At 28.5% G+C, this 25,087-nt stretch overlaps 1 long non-coding RNA gene across 1 annotated transcript; it reads left to right on the top strand.

Annotated features, from left to right (window-relative positions):
- The first annotated feature begins 1,848 nt into the window (after positions 1–1,848).
- LOC147805774 (uncharacterized) lies at positions 1,849–23,734 on the top strand. The gene is made up of 4 exons (XR_015428660.1): positions 1,849–2,336; positions 5,710–5,789; positions 11,912–11,990; positions 20,673–23,734. It is a non-coding gene; the product is annotated as an uncharacterized LOC147805774 (long non-coding RNA).
- The last annotated feature ends 1,353 nt before the right edge of the window (positions 23,735–25,087 follow it).

The following is a 25,087-nucleotide window of genomic DNA, read 5'->3' as shown; positions in this document are numbered from 1 at the left end:
CACATTCTCGGCAAGCTGCTCCTCATTTATTACTACATTACAATGTAGTTCGGCGTCTATTTTCAGTCTGATATTATTTTGTTATTTCAAAGATCATAAAATTAAAATTTTAAAGGTGAAGGGATATATAAGTGTAACAATATTCATCTGTATTATAACTTATTTATTAATTTAACCATGTAAATAAACAGGGTGAAAAAGATGTAATAATAATAAAAGCATGGAAGTTTTATCATGTATATTAAATATATTATAAAGGATATTAATAAAGTGTATGGATTATAAAACTCTGTAGTAAAATTTCTTATTAATTGGTCAATTTAATCTTGGATTATCACCCTCGTAATGTAGTTTGAGATGTAACGAGGGTACTTATTTTTGCATCTATTTATGTAGAGTATTGCCAAATTAGACCGATAAATTCAGCGGGATGGTAAAAGACATCGAGAGGAAAAAAATAACCATACAACATGGGTCGAAACCACATTGAACGGGAAAAAATGTCGAAAAATCCATGAAATGTTTCAACTTTAGGCTTGAAAACAACTGCAAAGGTTATTACAAACTTGTTGACAACAAAAAGATTTACATCATTAATTGTAACGAAAATTGCTCGAAGTGCCACCTGCTGACGTGATTATACAGTCTACAACGACGTAAAACCGATTCCTGGATGACATGAGGATACCAGGTGTGATTAAGATGTGTGCGGACCGAAGAAGATCCGGGTTATGAGAACCTTTGGTGTGGCCACAGTCGTCGGATATACTAATGAGTTATAGTGATCCTATAGAAAAAAAAATACATGAATTTTTAAGTTAAGGTAAGGGTTAGGACTAAACCTCAACTCACCTCTACCTTTCATCTCCTCTAGATTCAGAGCCTACGTGCGGTTTTCTCTATTTTGATTATCTCAACGCGATTTGCTACTCTATGTTATTCAGTTTTCAGCCTCAATGTCTTTTACCACCTATTTGAATTTTCTGGTCAAATTGTGGAACACCCTGCATTAGTCCCTGTAAGGTTTTAATAAATATACTTTTAAATTTAAAATACCTGTGTTTAATAAGTATAGTGAGTACCATAAAATGATATTTTTATTTGTTGCATTTCATCAATTATTCCCATGCAATTATATTCCGATAATTACATGGGAATATGCAATGATATTTGGAAATGATATTTTTACTCGTTGTATTTCATCACTTATTCCCATGCAATTATATTCTAATCTTATACTGGAACTTTAAAAACAAATAAATTTAATTGTTGTTATAGAGGCTCAATAGACCACCTTTCAATGAATAAAATGAAATAAAAAATATATTTTAAAATATGAATTAGTTTCTTAAATAAAGATCACATATAGATAACCCTAGAACTATAACCCTAGATAGATACCTAGAACCCTAGATAGATAACTATAGATAACCCATATCAACATCTGAAAAAAAATGTTTGATTAACATTTGATAAAAATCTAACATAATTTAATAAAAAGAGTTTTGCAATTATCGTGTACTGCAGTAGAAAGGAAATATTTAGATTTTATATAAAAAAAAATGTATCTATTTTAAAATTAAAAACAAAATTAAATCCTGAAGAAGAAGAAAAGAATTAGCACAGAATTCTCGGTTAAAAAAAAAAAAAAAGAGAACTATAACTTGTCAATATTTTCAAGACTACTTTTACAATTCATGTTTAAAAAAAATCTTAATGCTTTTAAGTCTTCTTTGTAGCTATAATGAAGCTTTAGCTCAAGCATCACAATGCTAATAAAAAAAAACTTTTTTTTTAAATTTATTTAATCCTAACGTTATTTGTCTAGGAGACCGATTTAAAAAAAAAAAAAAAAAGGTTCTATATGGAGCATACACTACTTGTCCATGACCGATGGTAAGTGAAGAAAAAAAGATACATGTATTCAGCCCTAATGGGAAGATAACTGCATTCAAAAACGTGTATCCTTATTACGTAGGCCCATTTTCCAATCAGAGAGGAAATGGAGAGACCTTCAGTTCACAAGATCGGCGACAATGACGTCATTTGCCAAGCAGTTGCGCTTAGATCTTCTTAATTGGTGGGCCAATGATGCTCCTGCGTTAATTTGTACCTTTGGCCATATCTTTGGATGATTTGCTATGGCTCTTCCTAGGGTTAAAACGTTAGAAAATAAATTTTTATTCCGACATGACAGCATTCCTGAGTTTGGGTAGTTGGAAAACGCCTTTACGAATTTCCCATGAAAAATTAAATACCATATATTTTGAAAATGTTCTGTGCGATGGGTGCCTTCAGGAGTTGTCCATTTGCAAAGGATTTAATTTTGTTCACAGGTAATGTTCTAGATTGTCCTTTTTTTTCGCAAATACCATAGGAGATAGCTGTTGATAATTATAAATTTATTGCTTTCTCTCTGGGTTTAAATTCTATTTTAACCATTATTTTAAAATGCTGTTAGCTATTCGGTGATTTAGTTCATCGTTTTCTATGGGTGGATACATCTAAATCTTGCTTGTAGAACATAATTTTTGTTGTTGTTAGTTTTATGAGATGGTTATATTTGAGAGCTATATTCTATATCATGCCTTAACCCATTTAGGTCAATTTTAATGGGGAATTACTTAAATATGTAGCAGGTTTTGAGTATCAACTGATATCTCAGCCTTGTTTGTAAGATATTTTGAGATATTTCTAGGCGATAAAAAGTTTTAGTGTACAATAATGAAAAATAATGTAAATGATAGTGAATGCTTGTTTGTTGAATTTAACTGAGATACTTATTTGTGAAAGCTAAATTATAGTAGAAACTGGGAACAAACGAACAATTTATGGACGACTACTGAACATTATGGGTTAAGGCAGTGACTCTTGTGTGAAGAAATTTAGAAACCCTTGGTAGTTCAGGAAATTGTGGTAAATTTGAAAATTTTAAACAAGGAAGGTGGTGGTTTGCCTCTGGAATAAAACACAAAAAACGCTTTGAAAATTTCCAGTTTAGCTTATCATGTTTCAAAATCACTGCTGATAACTTCCGAGTGTAAATATTTTGATTTACTTTATGGCATTGTGAGATTGAATTTAGGATTGATAACTTTAACTGTTTAATGTGTGTTAAAGAGGGAAAAAAACGTTAATAATCGCGTGTCTTCTTGTCAGTATACGAAAACAATAATATATCTTAGCATTCATTATGATCTTATCCCTATAACATAATTCCTTTAGACTGTGGTGTTAAAATAACTTAAATTACATTCATTTCAGCACTTTATACTTATTTTTTTCGTAATTGCTTGTGAGCCGGCATTCTTTAGTATGCTTAAATTTTGATAGTTGTTTTAATAAACTTTGTTTGTAACTATAGTTAGTTAACGTTACTTGATTATATTGCATGAATTCCATCATTTCTGCCATATCGATATAATGAAAATATTTTTAATTGCACACATACTATACACACTTAGTTTTCAAGCAGATATTATGAAATCTAATAGAATATTGGAGAAAGCATTTTTTTAGAAATAGTAACACGGAGTTCAACATTTTTTATCGCTTTTTTAATCTATTAAGACAAATTATATTAGAACTGGTGTTGGAATAAAATTATTTTTAATTATAGAATAGACAATAGAAAATTTTAATTATAGACAATGGAAATATTATACAAAATGGTTAAAATATTGGCAGTCAGAACTTACGGACTCTGGTTTGACTCTTATCACTGTCTCAACTTGACCTTGTAAGGATACTAAAAACAGTAAAAAGAGGCACTTAGAGTCTTAAATTATAGTAAGCCGCATAAATAACTTTTTAATTATAAAAATAAACAGTTCACTTTTAAAATACATTAAAAATTTGGCATACATTTGAAAGTATACATTTGTTAAGGCTTAGCCTACATCATGAATTGAATTCTCCCCTGACAAGTAATTTTTAAAGTGCTTTAATATTTTTCTAGTAAATAAATTGAGCTTATCTTCTGTTACACGAGTATAAGTCGATATATAATAAGTCGTGAATGTCTTGCATAAGTCGAGAATGTCAAATGGGAAAAAAGCATCACTTCGTCTTAGTAGTTAAATTATTCTATGAAAATCAAAAAAATAGTAATGATTAAAAGAAATCTTTTTTAAATAACTTTTATAATTTACATCTTATATGCAGTTTTCATTTTCTTTCTCTCTAGAATATCCTTTTTTAGCGGGTTCTCAGAAATAATATTGAAATAAGTATTCCAAATTAAAAATGCAGCTTTTAATACAATGTTTTTTAAAAATATAGCATTCTATAAGTAGATGTTCAATATAATTGTTTATTGAAAACAGGGTATAGGGAAATGACTTTAACCTCACGAACATTATTTTGTCTAAACTGTTTTCTGTGGAGAATATTAGTTGACTCATAACAATTCCCATAACTTATGATAAATCTATTTGGTCTATCTCAAACGAATGTTATATTTTAGCTTGAATTGTGTCTGGAAAATTGTAATGGTGATCACATCATTACCTTTTTCTGTTATATCAAAGAAGTTTATGCTTATGTTGAAATTCAAGAAGACGTGCATTTTTTAACGCTTAGATGATTGAAAAATCCAAGTAGAAAAGTTGTGATCATATGAATAATTATTAAATAGAGCATCAGTTATTATTTGTAGTGAGTAGTCCTTGTGGGCCAAGTCAACTTTGATATGACCATTTTAACCCACGGAAGGAAAATAAAAACCAGTATTATTTTCTTATACGTAACATATTTTTTTTAACCTGAATATCTGAATCGTGATGGCTTAGGGGAAAGAGCGTTAGCCTTCTAATGAGGTGGCCCAGCTTCGAATTCCAGAGGTGACTGGTTGATAAGAATTTTGCTCCCGGCTCGCACAGGCCACAGTGCTAACGAAAATATTATCAGTAGTAGATGGATTGTGGGTTAAGGTCACCTAATCACCTAAATCGGGTTAACTGTGGGTGATTTTTGTGGTTTTCCTCTCCATGGTAAGGAAAATGCAAGTTAGTTCCATCAAAAAGTCCTCCGGAAAGGCTAGTTTGTCTTATCCAGGAGTTATCTTGTCTTCTGAGTGTGGTCAAAATTACAAAGCTACTATGTAAAATATTTTGACAGTCGTAAACTCAGAATGCATTCGGCTGTTTAACTCTGGTTATTTAATAAAATAAAATCCTGTATATCTGTTACCTGATAAATAGGAGGAGCAAAGTTCCATTTTTTTTTCTTTCGTGTGTTACTCTTAATTACTTTTTTTTAACATTTACGCTTGAGAGTTAAAAACAAAAAAAAAAATTATAAAGCATTAAAATATACAAAGCAATTTATTTTGAATAAGAGTTATCAACAATTTCTTTTTCAGAGTTCATAGTTGTAGTCCATAGTGATCCACATTTGAACCACGAGTATATTTTTTTATTATTGTTCGTAAGCAACTTTTTCAATACGTTTTTAAAATCCTTTCAAAACTGTTTGAAACTGTATATTACAAGAAACTTTTTTGAATTATTAATTGGTCATCTAATTAAGTAATTAGAATGTCATTCTGAAATTTAGATTTTGCATTTATTTTTCAGTCAAATTTTTTTTATTTTTAAAAATCACTTCTAAACCATTTTTTTAAGGTGCAATTTTATTTTTATAAAACTATTACTACTGTTGTTCCATTTCATTCAATTACTTGCAACTCAATTATTTTGCTTTTTGTAGGATAACAAGTTTAATACCTCAAGAAAAAAAGAAAGAGATAATTGGATATCACTTGAAACAGAAAGAAACTAAATTCGTAGGTAAGTTTATTATTGTTATTATTATTTTTACTTTTATCACTAAAATATTTTCATTAAAATTTCACATTTACTGCTTAACTTATATAGATTAGGTAAGGTGGGCAACATGTTACGGGGAATTTTAGAGCATTTAACTGGTTAATGAATGCGACTTTCATGGAAGCAATATAGATTGTATCGTTTTTCTATGTTTAAAATTGTTGACATATTTCATTATTCGTTCGTAAAAAATGTTCATGATTTTTGTTAATGAAACTAATATTAAAACTTAGTAAAAATTTCTATTCAAATAAATTTTTTTAATGCGGTTAGATTTACCAGTTATTTTTATTTACATTATTATGCGTTTTAGAAAATTTTCTCAAATGTGCATATCGATAAATAAAACAAAAATGAAAGATTTATTTTACTGAAAATTATATAGTTAAATTAATTATTTAGTTATTTTAGTGAAAATAGTTTTTTATTTTGTTACTATAGTTTATACTTTTAAAAGCAAACCGCAAAATTGTAAGATATTTTCAAACAACTATTGAAGAAATATTTTTAGAGTCTCCTTAACTTAAATGCATATTTTGAATATTTTTCTTTCAATGAAACATTCATATTTATATTTATTTGATTAAAACAGTAATTTTTTCATTGTTTTTATACAATTAGGAATTCTTTATCGCTTGAAATTTTTAATCGAAATACTAGTACCTGCTGATATTAACCTTAAAAAAAAATCTGAAATTATAAAAAGGAAATCAATAGAAAAAATGCAAAGAAATAATTCGAATTGCCAAATACCTAAATCACGATTGAATTAATCCATATCAGAAAAGCAAATGAAATATTTAAGTTGCTGATTAACTATTTAAAGCTCTCTAATCAAATCCACTCTTTAGTTCTAATTAAAAAAAAGAAGACAACTTTATTAAAAAATACTGAGAAAATTATGTTTATAACTTTTATAATCTGTCATAATATTTGAATTTTTAAGTTCTTTTTGTACGGCATTCCATTTTTACACTTATTCCATTCTTAAGGATTGCATATCCTCCAACATTTTTCTTCTAGTGGTAGCAAATTAAGCCAGAAATCTTCAAAACAAATAAAACTTTTGTCATAAAGTTATCAAAACTTAATATCATGATGATTTATTTGCTTGATCTCCTGAAGACATCTGTTTAAATTATGTTGTGGTTAAAAAAAATTTGAATCTAATTTATTAAAATCTTAAATTGGAGACCAATGAATTTAAGTCTCGAAAAAAGATGGTTAAATGATGTAACGAAAGATTTAATCGCAATGAAATTTTAAAACTGGAAAAAAAAAAGAATTCAGAACAACATTGTTCAGCAAACTAAGGCCCACTGCTTGCTGTTATCAAAGAGGAATTTATTAAAATATTAATACATTATCTTTGCTATTTTTGTTTAATTGGCCTCTACTTTAAGTTTAAATGGCCACTCTGAATATGAAATTAACCAAGAAAATCTCGCATCTCCTCTACTTTTAATGCAATTGAATTATTTTAAGGCACTAGCAATGCTAAGGGAAAATGGAGGACCTGTCACTTTAATGACAATCATTAAGGGAATGTAAAATAAGCTTCAATAGCATTTTCTGAAAATTTAGCATGATGCAGCCATATTACTAGGAAACTACAAGATCAAATTACATCAAATACTTCAGTAGACTATTATTTTAGGTATTTAAAAATAATTTTCTGTAATTTAGAAAGGAAAAATTATTTAGAAAAAAAAAGGACGAAAAAAAAAAAATACATGTTTTGTGGAGATATATTGTAAGAGATATATATATAGTTTTAATGTGAAAAATTCAATCATTTCTGAATTATTAAAATCTTTTTCGGTTTATCTTAAAACTAATTATTTTAAAAATTTGTTTTCATTTAAATATTTTTGCAAAAAATAAATAAAAAAAATAATGATTTATTTCGAAATTTTACTGGATCTTTTTATTGGCTTATTGTATGTAATTATTTGAAGGAGACTTATTAGTATGCTTCGAGATTTATTATTAGAAAAGTACTTGATATTTATTGTAGTACTTTTCAAAATACGCCGGTTTTTTTAATCACTATCTATTGAATTGCTATCGGAAATATAATTAAGTGGTGTGAATATAAATACAAACCGATACTTCATGTCGTATGTATCTTTTACTTTTTACGTTTGAATAGTCTTTGACGGTGCTGCATTTATTTATTTTTTCCTTTTATTTTAGGCACCGTTAAATTATAATTCTTCAGAAATACATTTTGAAATAATTTAATGAATAATTTTTTTGAAATAAGATTTGTCTTTATTTATTTTTAGAATAAGTTAAGAATTTTTAAATTGTTTGTAAAAAACAGATTGAAAAATTTGATATTTAAAGTAAAGGATAGAGAAACTTTTTTGAAAAAGGGCCGAGTAAAAAAAATTTTTTTTTCTAATTTTTGTTTTCGAAGTCTCAATGAATTGTTTTTAAGTATCAAACAGTAATTACTCAATTTTTCCCTAGTAATATAAAGGAATATATAAACTTTTTCAAAAATTTAAAAAGCATATGTATAATAATTTTGAATCAAGAACTGTCTGATGTTTGGCATTAATTGGTTTTCTTTCAAGAAACTAATTATAATACAGTTTTGATTTTCTTTGTAGAAAAACTCATTTCATTACTTTTTTTTACCGTAAAAAATTCATTCACAACTTTAATTTTGCAATAAAACTTTGAACATCATTCTTTTTTATTATGTTTTGGTTTAAGAGTTTTTTTAAATCGAGATGTTGTGAGATTTAAATCTTTTGACACCTGGAATTACCTTTACATTAATCTTATTGTTTTATCGTTTTTTTTTTTTTTAATTTATTGAAACTAGTTTGAGAACAGTTACAAAGTTTCTTATGCTTCTTCCTTTTATTTTATTTTTATTTTGTGTAAAATAATTTTTCTAAATTGAAAGGCAGAGATCACATATTGACCATTCACTGGTTGCAATACTCTATTTTGAGAAGTTGGATGATTCATTCCATATCGTCGTCATGAAAACATTCATGAATCACAGACTGTATTAAATCATCAAGGATTCGCATAAAAATGACGCACAATCACGGTTGGGAAATTTTATTTATTTATCGTAGAATTTAATAAAATTAATGAGTTAAAATTGTTGTTGAAAAATATGTCTAAATGGGGGGGGGGGGAATTACCAAACATATGTTTCTCACTGTGAAATTATTTTAACATGCTTTAAAAAAATATTTATAGTAATAACACAACTAGTCGCATGTAATTTTTAAAAACTTCCAGATAGAATAGTAGGGGAGAGTGGGGTCAATTGTAACATTTTTAACTAACAAAAAATCCAATATATTATTAGTATTAATTGACAGACGAGTAAAGTAGACTATCCTCTACTAGAAAAAAAAAAATAAATACCTTATTTTAAATGTTATTGCATTAGTTATTAACCATTTTTGACAGTCGTGCACTTGTTACAATTGTCCCCACTTACGGGGTCAATTGTAACAGTTCATAAATTCAACTAAAACATAGTTAATTATACATATTATCATAGTTGTGATATATTTTTTTATTGATCAAAATATTAGTGATATTTTAGGAGTAAAAATAATAATGAGCAGAGACCTAAAGGGTTAAACTTTTAATTTTAAGGGGTTAAAAATTTTAATTTATGCTGTGAAAGGTGACAAATAAAATAATGCACATGCAACATAATATAAATGGTATAGGAAACTATTGGTGGTTCTTAAAGAGCTAAGTAATGGTTTGTAAACGTAAGATTATTTATTTTCAGCTGTTACAATCGTCCCTTTACTTATAGTTACAATCGTCCCCAAGACGCCTTTTCAGCTTCATTTGTTAAAAACAATGCTAGTTAATTAACAAAGCTAATTTTTTTATTGAAAAGTTAATTAAGGTGTCCATTTACATATTCGGTTAATAATTTTTATTTGTTTAAGCAAAATTACTTTGTTACAATATAATATTCTAATACCAAAAAAAGTACTTGCGTAGCGTGAAAATATCTTTTGTGATGTAACTCTTTCAAAAGTACATAAAAATGGTTGCCAGCAGGGGTGTACATGTAGATTTATTATATACACCTTGTGCGCCACCTAGGAACCAAATCTAGAACCCGACACTCGAAATTTTTGCTCTGTTACAATCGTACCCTGTTACAATTGACCCCACTCTCCCCTACTTTATAGAATTTCCGTTTTCAGCAATTGAAAAATTTATATTATAATGAGCTATAAATTATTAATATTAACTTTTTGAAAAATTAATACGATGCAAATTAATATAAAAACTTTAATGACTGGCTCCGTCATAGTCATTTAACTATGACTCAACCGCCTATTCTACTTCAGACTACGAATATCTCTCGAGCCAAAATTATAAATAACACAGGGGAGCAAAATTTTGTTGCATTTTATGCAAATACTTGATCTTGCCTACTTTGGGTATGAGTATTTCAAATCTGAAATTAGTTTTGCCACTAAATTTGCAATTTTTTACTGATGTTTTTAGTCTATTTTTGCTGCAATGTATAAGTTATATGTAACAGGGGTCGCATGAATGTGGCAACATACTCCTAGGAGACTTAGGGCACTATATCAGGATTTAAATTACATAGGAACCCGTTTCCGTAAATTCCGTTGTACGCGGCTAGGGGCGTTTCTCTTATTATAACTTATTCCGAAGTTCATGAAGAAACATTTCACTGGCATATGATGACATTCAAGTGCATGTATTCCTATGAAATTTTAATCCTAATGGTGAGCCCTAACTCTTTGAAATTTCTCTTTGAAATTTCTCTTAATATTTATGCAATCCCCTGGTATATAAAACGTTTTTAAACGTTCACATACATTTCAACAAAAAAATAGACTAATAATATCATTAAAAAATTTAGCTTAGAGAAAAAAACCGATTGCAGATCTGAATTTTTCGAATTGTGATGTGAAAGTATCTAAGATCTGTTAAAAAATCCCAAGCAATAGAGAAATTTTTTTTTTTCCCAGTGTAATAAACAAAATATCATCCTGACAACACTTTTTTAAACTTATTGTGTAATTTTAAGGAAACTAACTAAGTAAAACAGAGAGTAATGTCAAGCGTATACAGAAGAAAATTTTATACAAGGAGGTTACTTGTTTGTCAAAAATTAAAACTATGTTGTAAAAAAGATTTTGACACTATTTCAACAATATAAATCGCTGTGATGGGTGCTTTGAAACAATTCCGCAATGTGAGCTGGGACAAATTTTTGAGACGCAACTCGTTCGTATTAAATTACTGTATAGCAAATAATTTATAACGACCAGAGTTATTTATTTCCATTAAAACATTTGGATCATTATTAAACAACTGCAGAAATGACTAAAGGACCAAACAATGGTCCATAAAAGCTAACAATCCCGTAGCACCGATTTTTTTTCAAAGGTGGTTTAAATTATGCTGCATTTGTGAATATTTAAAATATTTTAAACCTACTTAAAATAATTACGTAAGAATATTTAATCATAAAAAAAACTTCAAAAAGTACTATTTTTTAAAAAATTAATTTGCAGTGGAAAAATTTTCCAGGTAAATATTTTCGTTCACAGTGGTCGATCTCAACCCTCATATTCCACTACATGACAAAAACCCCGGAAACAATTCATAATTTTTGTTCTTGTTTTGTTCTACAGAAAAATTCTTTAATCAAATATTTATATTGTGAGAAATTGGTCAGATTTAAAGCAATCTTAGGTATTTATTAAAATTTTTGACTCAAGCATGTAAAATTGCAAATTTTGCTGTTATTACTTGGCACGAATAATAACGCAAGCGTTTTCACCAGTATATAAAAGTGAGCATTTTTATTTTGAATACTTGATAAACAATTAAACTATTTAAAATTATAATAATATTTTCTTTTTTTCTTAAATGCAATTATTTAAAAAGAAAAAAAGAGAAAGAAACGTTGATATTTTCATAAGCTTTTATGATTCATCATTTAATGTGATCTTCTTAGAAACTATTTTTTTTATAAAAACAATGTGATTACTTTCATAAGTAAAATATGAAAAAAGGTAAATAACATATTTTTTTTACAGTTTTGATAAACTGAGAAGTTTGTTCACCCTTTCATGGAACTAGAACTGTCTTAAAAATATGCTTAATCAAAGTCACATGGTGAGATACATATTCTTTTTTTTCGGTATTGAAATAGATTTTTAATTTTCCCAAAAACCTTTTTTACCATTCTAGAAATATACCCATAATACTATTTTACCTGATTTAATTTTCCTTTATTTAAAAAAATTAATTAAAATTATATGCGTTAAAATTTATTTTTAACTACTCTAAAGGGAACCACAACGCTTTATTAAAATTTTAGGAACTATGCTTTCTTAAACTCGTGAAGTATGTTCTCAAATACATAGATTTCTTCATAGATAGACACATATTCTTTTTTTAAGAAAAACTTTAAAATTGTTTAAAAAGTTGCACGAGTCTTACTGTAGTGCAATGAAAAATCTAAACTTTAAAAAGGGGATAAGATCATTTGATTTATATTTAACTTAATACATATTCTTTTAACACTAATTGGGGCATTTTGATCTAGGGGAGTGCCTGGTACCCCCGCTCACTGTCAATTTGATATGTATAGAATATTTTTTCAAGTCAATGGGCCATCGGACATTAATTGTTATATTAAAAAAAGATTATTTTCAAAGTTTCAAGTATTTATGCAGCTGGTAACATGGTAAACAATAGGTTTGAAAATATGTTGAATACAGTAGTCATGAAATTAAGAAAAATTGGTTGAATGTTTCGATTAAACTTCATTTTAATACTAAAAAAATTATTTTTTCTACACATACAGCATCAAAGTATGTAGTTTTAAATTTAATTTGCACAAAGAAAAAAGTTTATGTGTGATAAATTGTTCGAGTGATTACAAATTTACAAAAAAATTGGATTTTGGGTAGCCCTGCTCACATGAATGTCGGGTATCACCACCCAATTTTATTTCGTCGATAAATATATATTAATATAAGTATAATATAATTTTATATAAATATATATTAATATTATAATACATTAATATACTTGTACATTAATAATAATAAAAAGTATGACATTTGTTGTTATTAAATGATAGATTTCACTAAAAGTATATAAATATGTAATAAATAAAATAATTTTGTGATAAAAATGATAAATAAGGTTTATCTATTGTCAATACATTGGTCATTTTCATTTACACCTGAAAAAAAAAGTCAAAAAACATAATTTTTGTAACTGGGCGGGGAAAAACATGTTTTTTTTTAAATTTCTATTTTAAGTTGAACTATTCTTTTTTTTTGGTTTATTCTTTTTGCACTATTTAATTAGGTGATAAAACAATAGAAACATACAAAAATATTGATTATTACTCAATATTATACAGAAATATAAGCAATACCCTTTAAGTGGGAGGGGCTACCCGACTCTCCCCTATGTAAGATTTGGGAAAAATTTTATTCTCATGGACATTGAAAACAATAAATATACTTTCAAAGTATGTATTAACTTGTAACTTTTTTTATAATTTATAATCCTTAAAACGCTTGTATAGGTTTAATTTTGTTAAGTGATTTCCCTTGTGTAGAAAAATATAACTTCAAATTTCAAAATGGATTTTAATCCCCAAATTCCTTTTATACATCTTAAATTTTTAATGAACCTTTTTAACTGTATTGCTTTTAAAAAATTTGAATGCCATCCAAAATGTTCGTAGTAACTTTTCATGCATCTGTGAGTCAGTAAAGCCAGTAACAATTCCCGACGAGATCGTTCTTGTGGAATTTAGAACGTGAATATCACTAAACCATGCTGATTCAAGCTATCTGGCATGATATTCAACGAACCAGCAATCCAATTTGTATGAAAATTCATCAGGTTAATATTGCCAAGTGCTATTTTCATGGGAATTGATTCAGCTGGTGGTTTTGTTAAAACTTTACATAAAAAAAATCTTGTCATCAACTGACGAACAACAAATTATACTAATACATTGTTTTAAAGGTGTAAATTTTTTTAAATTAGTTTAAAAACTGATCTTCCGATTCACTGATTTGTTGATTCGCCGGTTATCTTCTTTTCTTTCATTATGCACTCGTCATATTAAAAAAATTTAAAGTTATTGTCCATTGTGACACGCAATTTATAAACAATATGCTTGAACAATTTTTAAAATAAATAAGCATGAAATAAACCAATAAAAAAATCTAAATATAGACCTAATATGAAATACAATAACAAGAAACGCACAATTGTCATACTAGAACGGAAAATATTAAATGACTTGAGCTATTGCTATTAAATGACGTTGAATATTTTTCTCTTTACAGAGAAGCATGAACTTTTTTTTGAAAAGAAAAAAAAAGGTAAATTTCATAGCTAAAGAAGAGATCAAGTTTGTTAAAATACTCGGCATTTTGTAACTATATATTTTTTTTTAAGTGAGCGCGTTTAAACATTAAAATCTGCTAAGGGTCAGTTTTATATTTCAAATGCATTCCAGATTTTCACTGTACTGTAAAAAAGCTTGAGATCCAATTACTGAATAAAGTACCGGTAATCGGCATTTTAAGTGCATTATCCGTGAAAACCATTTCATAGTAAAATCCATTTTTACAACAAAATATTGTACAGTAATATTTATTCAATTAGAGTGATTCAGTGATTTTACGGTAATTGTTGCTTTAAAAATTATAGTATATCAAATTGTGTGTTCCGTGACATATTGCAGTAAAAATGAATTTTACGACAAAAAGTACCTACCCCCCGAGTGGCGGTGCTTTTTACAGTATTTTTATTCAGAATTTTTTACAGTGTGACAATACATTTGTAATATTAAAAGATAAGCACTTCAACTAAGAGTACAGGGAATCTAAGAAAAAGAAAGCTAAGAGTACAGGGATTCTAAATTGATAATAAACTTAATTTTGAAAATTTTGCCCAAACCACTAGTCAGATACTTTAAGGGGAAATAGAGAAGCAAATTAAACTCCTTGAAATGTAACTTTTTGTTTGTAATAATGCTGTGCAGGAGAAGCTGACATTCAATATGTAAGAGGAAATGCACTGATTTTCAAATAAATCGAGAATAATTTTTGACTGATTTTACAAATCAAACAAATAACTAAAATTATTGTTTGTTGAAAAGAAGAGGGAAAGCATAATATGAAAAAAAAAATACTATTTTTCATGAAACTAAATTATTTTTCGATAAAACGTTGTAAATTATGCATAATATTACATCCTTTTTTTACGAATTTTATGCGCAACGTTGCATTACATAGGAAGTAAATATAAGAACCTACAGTGGTATCCTGATGACAGTAGAATTTGGCATATACGTGGTGTTTCGTAATCATCGCTCTTAATATATATTTTAAGAATCTTTGACAAGAAAAAAATAGAAAAATATACGCTTTAAATAATTAATATTTAAGAGAAGAAAAAATTATAACATTTTCGAAATCATACTAAACACTCTTTAGCAAAGTGAGATTTAAGAAAAATTTTTATTTTTATTTTATTGCTTGACGACACTAGAGAGTTTGCTATTATTATCTTTCAACTTCTTTCCTTTTTTCCGGACACATTTTAATATGTTTTCAGACTCACCTACCTCAGTAGTGGTTCGTCAGATTTTAACAAGTTTTTTTTTTTTTTTTTTTGTTCCTCGCGTAAACATTAATTTACACTCCTAATGTCTATGATTGTTATTGCACTGAGGTAAGGACTACGGTTTACAACTCTTAAAATATATTTTAAGGGCTTATAGTGTGGAAAAAAACGAAATACCATAAATAACTTTTAAACTAATGATAGGATTTTCGTGATAGTTTAAACGTATCAACTTCACAAAATCCAAGTGTTATCCAAATTATTTTTATACACTTAAAAAAATTAATTCAAATCCTAAATTCTATGTCATATGCATTACATTTATTTTATATTACTGAAATTTTAGAGTGTATTTGAAAAGAGTTAAAATTAGATTAATTTTATTTGAAAGATAAAAGGAACCATTTTCTTTTTTAAATATTCAAACGATTTTTATTAACGATTGAAGCATATTCCCAAAATAGCATTAGATTCATTGGCTTTGAATCAATGCGTAATAAATTTCTATTTAACGTGTAACAACAATTTATGTTGCAAATTATTCTACAACTACCACAAAGTTAGACTCTAGGATATATGGAAGTAAAACATTTTGAATTTTCATACTAAGATAATACCAATTTTAATTTAATTCCTCTTAATACTACAGTTGATTTTAATTTTCTTGAATCAAGTTTTCTTTAAAAATAATATGATTAGTTAAGAGAATGCGGATTTAATTTGGTTTCTGCAGAACTTATAAACCAAAAGTTTAGAATAAAAAGGTACTGAAAAGAGTTTATGAGACTAGTTCCCATTTATCTAAATTGTAGAGATGAAAGTCAAGAAAACAGCAAGCGAATAAATATTTTAAACAATCAATTTCTAAATATTTGAGAAATATTGATTATTAGGAACTTTTTATTAAACATTTTTAATAAACGTTCCATTTTGAAACAATTATTTTAATCTAGTCCACTTTTTATTTAAAATAATATTTAACAAATAACTGTCTCTAAAAACTTTAAATATATTCGAACAGTTAACATTAATTTTGTTAAGCCTAATTGTATGGAACACATATCTCATCTTATTTCAATATTTTTTAAATAATATGTATTGTGTAAAAATGTACTTACCTGAAAGTTAAAATGCGTTTTTGAGGAAGTTAATTGTGTTGGATACGAGTTTATTGAGAAAAAAAAATGGTTGAGAAAGTGAAGTTGAATCTGTTTCAGAAATATGACACTCTTGAGTAATTACACATCAGTTATTACACATCATTATCAGCCTTTTCGTTTAATGAGATGTTGCCAGTAGTAAAATCACATATTTTAGCTGTATATTAGCATAAATTTTTGTTCTAAATTTAGTTCATAACTAATGAGAAAAAAACACTGAAAATAATTTTAATGTAAATTGATACATTTTTGGTTTTTAATTGATTTTTTTTTCAACTTTTCGTTTGTGTTAATCAGTATTTTGTTTGTCCTTGTAGCAGAACACACTTTTGAATCTCTCATAACTCCAGAACTCCATTGACTACAAAGAGCAATTTTAGCACCCGATACAATAAATCGTTTACAAGTTTTAATTGTTTCGTTAAGGAGAAATGTTTCAAAAAAGATTTTCTTTTTTCGCATTAGTTTAGCATAAACCATTTATAACCGTCGTAGAATAGCTGACCCAGTTTTTTTGGGTTTACGACTACTAATGTTCAACTCCGTAGCCTTGCAATTTTGAACCAATCCGGAAGACAAGGAAACTCCTGAATCAGTACCCCCAGAGGTATTGATTTGTTATGGGAGCATGGAGGACTTTGCGACTCGACAGATTTAACGTGCATCAGTCACCATTTACTACACGGGTAGCATAAGTCATTGCAATAAATAAAATTGCAAACGATTCTGTTTAAGATTCTATCGCGAGTTCTTTAATGTTTAATATTTTTTAAAAGTTAAGTCTAGGCTGATTTTGATTGCAACAGTTAAGTTACAGTTAAGATCTGGTTCAACCTTGGTTCAGTCATCAACGTAAATGGCTCGTGAATTGGTGTTATGTCACCGAATTAGCATTCCTAACGTTATTTGAAACCACTTGTTCATTTTGTTTATAGTTGTGCTCTTAAAACGTGTTTCAGGGAAAAGATAAGGTGCAATTTTTAGAAAGACTCAATGAATTATAAGAAAGAAAGTATACAATAAAATAAAAACAATTTTTAAAAAAATAATAGCAGTTTTTTTATGTGTTTTTGCGAAAAAGTAATAATTAAAATATTGCGTGCAACCTTAAAAATTCGTGCTCACATTATCTCATCTAATTTTCCAGGAATTATTCATACATTCATATAAACTCATTTCTATAAACCTCATTTTATATAAACTTTATCGTAAAATATTTTGTAAGAATTTCTTATAAAATTTTTAAAATAAGCATAGGAAAATTGGATTGTTCTAAAATGGCAATAATAAATTAAAATAAACCATCTATCTTTCATCTGCTTAAAAAAAAAAAAAAAAAAAAAAACGAAATTCTTGCAACATATTTTAAAATAAATTTTATATAAAATGATCATAATATTTAAAAAATCAGTGGAGGCTATATTAGCATGATTTTTATACGTAATATTTTTTTATTACTTTTTCATGCAGACCCATAAAAAAGATGTTGATTTTTAGAATTATTTTATTTAACACTTAGTTGAAGTTGATCATACATACTTAAAAGTCTTCTTGTTAAAACATGCAACTCGATATAAAATCACGATCATCATAAATACGTGTTTAAATATCTAAAACGGTTATAGTATTTGTTATTAATGCCTTGTAAAGTGCTGTAGCATATTCAACACATTAAAAAAAAATTCAATGTCTTATTGTGTGAAACTAATTATTTTCTATCTCTTAAAAACGGTCAATATTTACACGTGTGAAAATTTTGATAATTTTTTTTTTTTGGGGGGGGGGAGCTAATAAAGAATATTCTCTCGTTTTAAATTTCATTCTAATTCGTGTAAATTCGGTTTCTGGAAAGCATGGAAGAATTACGTACGCCGTACGGTAAATGAAAAGCCAGCGTATTTTAAATTTTAAATTACATAATTAGTCAAAATTATTTATTCGTAGTTTTGACTGACTTTTTATTTTAGTTTTAAATGTATTACACAAATACTAAAGCTGCGCCAGAAGAACTAAAGCTGCGCATTTTGGGAAAAACGAGTTTACCCTCATCGGACAATTATTTCCAGTTTCCTGAGTATCTTGCTTTAAAAAGTTTAAATTTAAATAAACAATCATGCGTCGTACAGCAGTTTTTGCTCTCTAACCAAACAAAATTAAATTGCGTTAAAAAAAAAACAACAACAAGGGTATTATCTAGAATCTTCTTATTTTTAAATTTAGACCATACAAATTTTTTTGTTTTCTTCCAATAAACTTTTTCATAAGTATAACGAAAATATATATCATTTTTTAATCTTAATATTTACAAATATACAGTGAGTTTAAAGCTGGCCATTTGTGAGAATTTAAAGATCAGGGATGCAGAATATGTCCAATCACGCGAACTAGGTTCTAGAAAAATTATGGGAATCCTGTGAAAATTTTGAGCCAATTTAAACAATAATTGCACAATTGCTACAGTTTTTCTCTGTAAAAAAATGGGATGGAATGGAAAATTATTTCTGCAGAAAAAAAGTTTTGCAAGAAAAATAAATGAAACACAAATTACTTAATATCTCAATTTCTTTACTTAGAATTCCTTAAGTTCATAAACGGGACCTTAAATTTAGTTTTATAATTATTACAGTTTCAATATATTTTGATTTTAAGAATTATTAACATGCTTGCTAGTTTATTCAATAATTGTGTAAAATCGAGTGAAATTTTTTTCCGAATTAAAAAAATTATTGTAAAAAAATTTTAACGACAAAACTTTACTTTTCAAAAGTAGTTTGGAAAAGTTATTATAACTTATAAAAAGGCACTATAATATTGGATTAAATTTCAAACTTGAAATATTGTATGCTGAGGAAATATTAGGCTCTGAGAGTTTTCTGTACCCCTGATTAAGATATCATCCAAAAAGTTTTCATTCATAATATTTTTGGTCAAGTGCATTTTCCATGGAATCATCTAAGTTATCAAAAAAAATTGTTTTTTTTGGGGGGGGGGGGGAGTAACTTTCAGGTTTCTCGTTGGTGTTAGTGAGGAGTTAAATATATTTTTTTAGCAGTTACATTTTCCCCTAAAAACTCTTGGTTTTTCCCTGAATTTAAAATGTTTGATTTTCAACCCACATTACATAAAATATCCTTGCGTATAAATCTGGATTTCCTCAAATTATGACTTGTTTTTCTATTTCCCTATTCTACTGAATGTTTTGTATTTAATGCTTTTAACATACATTTTTAGAACGTTTGTCAAAAAGCACGTTTAATGAGTAGTAAATTAATATTAAAGTGAGGAGGAAAAAACAACATTCGAAATATTTATACTGTGGGGGCGGTGTTATCGACCATGCCAACCTTCATCTATCACGAGGTACCTCGTGATTGAATCAAGTTAGCATGTGTTATATACCAGTGAATTGATGTTTAATTTTCGTAGTGGTACTCCCCCACCGGAATTTTTTCAGGGATAGAATTCGATGAACTGATACCATTAGTTGCTCTACCTATGAAAGACCGGGAGAACTGTAATTAAGGTCACCGGGTTTTTGAGTGCGGAATGTGAGAGGTGTATTAACTTCACAGTCGTAGTCGCTCCTGTGTTGCCATTAGCAGTCGGGTGAATGCAGGCAGACATTGTGTTTAATCCAGACGAGACTGAGTTTAATATTAATATAGGGAATATTTTATGTCAGCAATGAGGTCTGTGCTAGCCGGTACAAAACTAATATTGACCAGACCAGACATCGCTGGGATTCGAACCTGGAAGACCTCATTGGGAGGCAAGCGGTCTATCACATGAGCCTTACTCTGCCTTAGGCAATTAAACTGTTTTAGTTATCATTTGTATCACCTTCATAAATAGTGATTTAGCAAGTTTGTTTTTCCCTAGCTTAAAAGTTAATTTGCGGGCCCTGATGAGTACAAGTTTTTATCAAAGATTCTAAAAGTATGCATCAAGAGTAGTCATGATGGAAAATAATGTGTGTTCGTTATATTGTGTTGCTAGAAGTATGGGTTGATTCATATGTTTGTGTCTCTTTCAGTTCACCCTGGATGGTTGATTCAAGACCCATGATGTTCCCTGTCCTAAGTACTAGCGCCGCAGGAGTGTGCTTGAATTGTCACCCCTGCAGCATTGGTGCTTAACACAGAACATTCAAAAATCTACTATTCCCTGAAGATGTACTAGTGAATCTGGATTCGCATTAGAGGTATTCATATGTATTGTTCCTTTTCTTAGTTTTGCTATGTTTTCTAAATGTTCTTGCAAAAAAAGAAAAGTTTGACTAACTCTTTTATTGATCGATATAAAATTATAGAGTTCGTATAATAGACACAGAAAAAAAAATACACAACTTACAACTGGTCAAGATTACACTGAAAAACTAAAAAATGAAACGGAGCATTTAACATTTACCAGGGGTAGGATCAACCTTCAGTAAAGGAGCTGGAGACTATAAAGTCGCCAGATGGCGTTCTGCAAATATTTTAGTTTGGAGTTGATGCCATGGCATTCTGTAAAGAGTTGTTATACAATGTCTTTATTTTCCATTAAAAAAAATGTAATATCCTGAATATTATTTTAACCAATGGATGGTTGACTGAATGTAAACAATAAAAAGCTTCATAAAATCGGAAAAAATTTAGAAAACTTCCACTATATCTGTGAGAAGATTTAACGACCATGTCAACCTTCATCTATGAAAAGGTACCTCACCATAATATCGAGTTAACATGTCTTATATACTAGGGAATTGGAATTATATTTTAGTAGTGGTAGATTCACTACTCCCCCAATAGAATTATATCTGTGATAGAATTCAATGAACGGATACCACTAGTTGATTCATTGCTGTTTTGTGAGAAGCCGGGAGAGCTGTATTAAGATCACCATACTCTTTGCCTGCTGATTGTGAGAGCTGTATTAAGTTCACTGTCGTGGTCGCTCCTATGTTGCCCTTAGCAGTCAAATGAATATACGTTGTACGTTATGTGTGATCGAAACTGAGTAGCAACAGCGTGAGGAGATGGATAATGCCGTAGTCACAAGTAGCAAGTAAACTGCTCAGAGTGACATATCCATCGAAGTAGGACGTGTTCAAATCGTAACGGGCATTTCTGCCAAGGTAGGCGTGTTCGCATCACGTTCGGGTCACCAATGTGGGGGGTGGGTACTTATCGACAGTTTCAAACTTCATCGATGAAACGGTACCCCAACATAAAATCGAGTTAACATGTCTTATATACTAGTGAATTGGAATTATATTTTTGTAGTGGTAGATACACTACATATCCTTCCACTTTTGTTATGCTTACGATGCGATGAGTGAACAGGCTTTAATATTCTAGGAAAATTTTATTATTGTGATTTGTGTTTAAATTTACGCAAATTAACCATTCATAAGATCTTTTTGTAATTAATAAATTCCTAACAAATCATGAGTCTAAAACAATTTTAACAAAATTTATATCACAGCGTAAGAAAAGTGTAAGAGGTTAGCCATGTTTTGAGTTTTATCCCTAATTTGGCGATATTTGTGTAAAGTAGCACCGTTTGGTGATTTTTTGGGTAGCATCATAGGAAGCTAGCGGAGTCTTCCGAATTGATATGTTATTTGTTTCGTTAGATTGAAAGAACGCCTTATATTGAAAACTCTACAAGTATAATAATATTGGATGGCGCATTCCCCCCCCCCCAAAGTTTATGAGTAAAAATCAGTCATAAGTAGTGACCCCGAAGTCTGACGATGAATTTCGACCCCTAGCCTATCTGTGCTTAGTTTTACAGGGTCAATCATCCATATATTATATAGATTTGAAGAAAAAAAATGATGAAAAAAATACGAATACGTATTGGATATGAAATAGGTGCAAACATCAATAAGTATGAAATAATGTAGAAAATCTTTAACATGTTAATTTATAGTACAGTAAAATTAAACTTTTTCTTCGGAAAAATTAATATTCAAGATTAATTTTTTCATAAAAAGCTTTATTATGTTATTTTAAATGATACCGCAAAACTCCCTTACTCACCTCTCTGCGCTTTTCTTTTACTTGAGAGAGATCTAAAAGAGAAAATTAAATTTCTTGTGGACAAGCAAGTGACGCATTGTTTCCAAAGTATCATTCCCACTCTGAATGAAACCAGTCCCGAAAGGATCGGACTAATAGTTTGGAAGTTATAAGCGTTCCATGTACGAAAATGTGATTTTGTACTTGCACCTGTTTACGCATCTGATATTGCCATCTAACCAAGTGAGGCATTGTTTACTATGTATCTTTCCTCGCTGAATCGAATGAGATTATACTCAAGTCAAATAGAACAAATAGTTAAAACGTCTCAAAAGTTTTTGCGTATAAAATATATTTTTTTTTACACTCTCCTCGGTACACATCCCATCCAGCGACTATATGAACGTGTGGAGTAGATTTTTCAAATGTAATTTTTCATTTTGAATTGTGTGATACAAAACAGCAATCGATAAGAAAATTTTTTAAAAAATTTAAAAGATTCTGTGTTTAAAAAAGTAAAATTTTTTACTTGCACTTATTTGTGCACTTTACATTGTATACACTATACAGACAGGTTTTATATTGTTTCCTATTAATTTTTTTTATCACTTAATTAAGCCAAACACGAATAAAAAAGGCTAATATTTTAAAATTTGAAATGTTTTTTTTTTTGTTTGTTTTGTTTTTAATAAAAAGTACTATTTTTAAATTCTAGTTACGAAGAAACACCTTAGAACTTCAAAACTATTAATCCTAACAGCTCAAATTTCATCTCATTCAATTCAATATAAAACATTTCAACGGAAAATATACCTGGCATGCACAGATAGTCCCTAGATAGCAAAACAAAAAGTATGCATAATTCATGTCAAAATAGTATTTTTTTATACATATAAACGCTTGCAACTTTTGAACTATTGGTTCGATTGACTCACGAATAGTTTCATTCAACGTAACCTGAAAAAATACGCAGAAAACAATGTCTCAATTGTTTAGATAGTAATATCAGATGGCTTAAATAAAAACTATTACAAATTTGTACTTTTTGTACACAAAACCTTTATAAACTCTTAATTCTCTAAATTATTAGTCTAATAATCTCGAAATCAGTTGATCATTCAATTTAACCCTTTTGAAGGCCGTGGTAAGTATACTTACCACCACGTTTTACCACTTTTAATTTAGGTTTCCAGTTTTCAATAACTTCAGCTTTCTTTATGTGAGTTTGAATAAAATTGGTAACCATTTGTCACTTTTAAAAAACGTATAAAAGTTATAAAATACGTAATTCCTATTGAAGTTTGTAGCATTTAAGGAATTTATTTTATAAATAAAGAAAAATAAAAGTCAGTAAGTTCCTAATAGGTCATGTTAAATATATTTACCACCAAAAAAATGGCATTTTTATAAACTAAATGAATTTATTTTTAATATCAGTTACTGTTCTTAAAACAATTTCAATTCCAAAAATACTTTAATTTACCTTTACTAGAAATAAAGGGTCCATTAAAGGGTTAACATAAAACAATTCATCGGAAACATTGCCTCCGTTGCTTGTCTAAAGAAATCTATTCCTCCCTCACAAATCATCTTCCTAAATGAGGAAAGCGTACAAAAGAAAATATAAGAGTTTTCAGGTTCCACTTAAATATATACAACAAAGCTTTCTATCATAAAATACCTTTGGCACAAATTTTTCCTGAAAAATACTCCTCTTAATGCTATAATTGCTGGCTATATGCTACATTCCTCTTCACTCCGTATTGGAGCATAGGGATTCTATCATAGCTTTCCATTTCACTCTATTTGTGACCAGATATTTTGCCTATTTCCATGCCTTTCCTAAAGTTTTCAACTTGTTTACAATTATCCTGCGTAAAGATCTTCCTCTTTTTTTTATTGCCCAGGGAGTTCCCATCAGAAATTTGTTTTACCATAAATTTTTCAGGTTTATGATGACCAAATCCATTTCCATTTATTCAACTTTCAGATCAATCAGTTTCTTCTGCTTACTTTTCTAAGGATTTCTGCTTTACAAATTTTATGGAATCACTTGATACGCAAAATTCCTCCTGGTAAATACTTGAAGTTTTTTAATCTCATTTTTATTGCAGTGCCATGTCATGTTTCAGATCCATACAATAGAACAAATTTAACATTAGTTTTGAAAATTCTAATTTTTGTTGAGTTTGTTATATTTTTGTTTTAGTAATTGCTGGACTAATGCCGGAATATGACAGAAATTATTTGAAATGTAAACGAGAACAAATAAGAGAAATATTTCGTACAATGTTTTTCTTTAACTATAACTTATTTAACTATATTTTCGCGCTTGCGCTGTGAAGCTCAAACAGAGTTAACGTTAAAGTTAAGAAGAACTGTAACAATCTGTAAAGTCTCTCTAGTAAGTTGTCACTAATAAGAATCAATAATTTCACATTTG

This window comes from Parasteatoda tepidariorum, chromosome 8 (genome assembly GCF_982258835.1).
Source record: "Parasteatoda tepidariorum strain Cologne lab strain chromosome 8, Ptep-v5.0, whole genome shotgun sequence".
Lineage (NCBI taxonomy): Eukaryota > Metazoa > Arthropoda > Arachnida > Araneae > Theridiidae > Parasteatoda > Parasteatoda tepidariorum.
The sequence above is the reverse complement of the archived record's forward strand: the minus strand, read 5'-3'. Positions and strand labels throughout refer to the sequence as shown.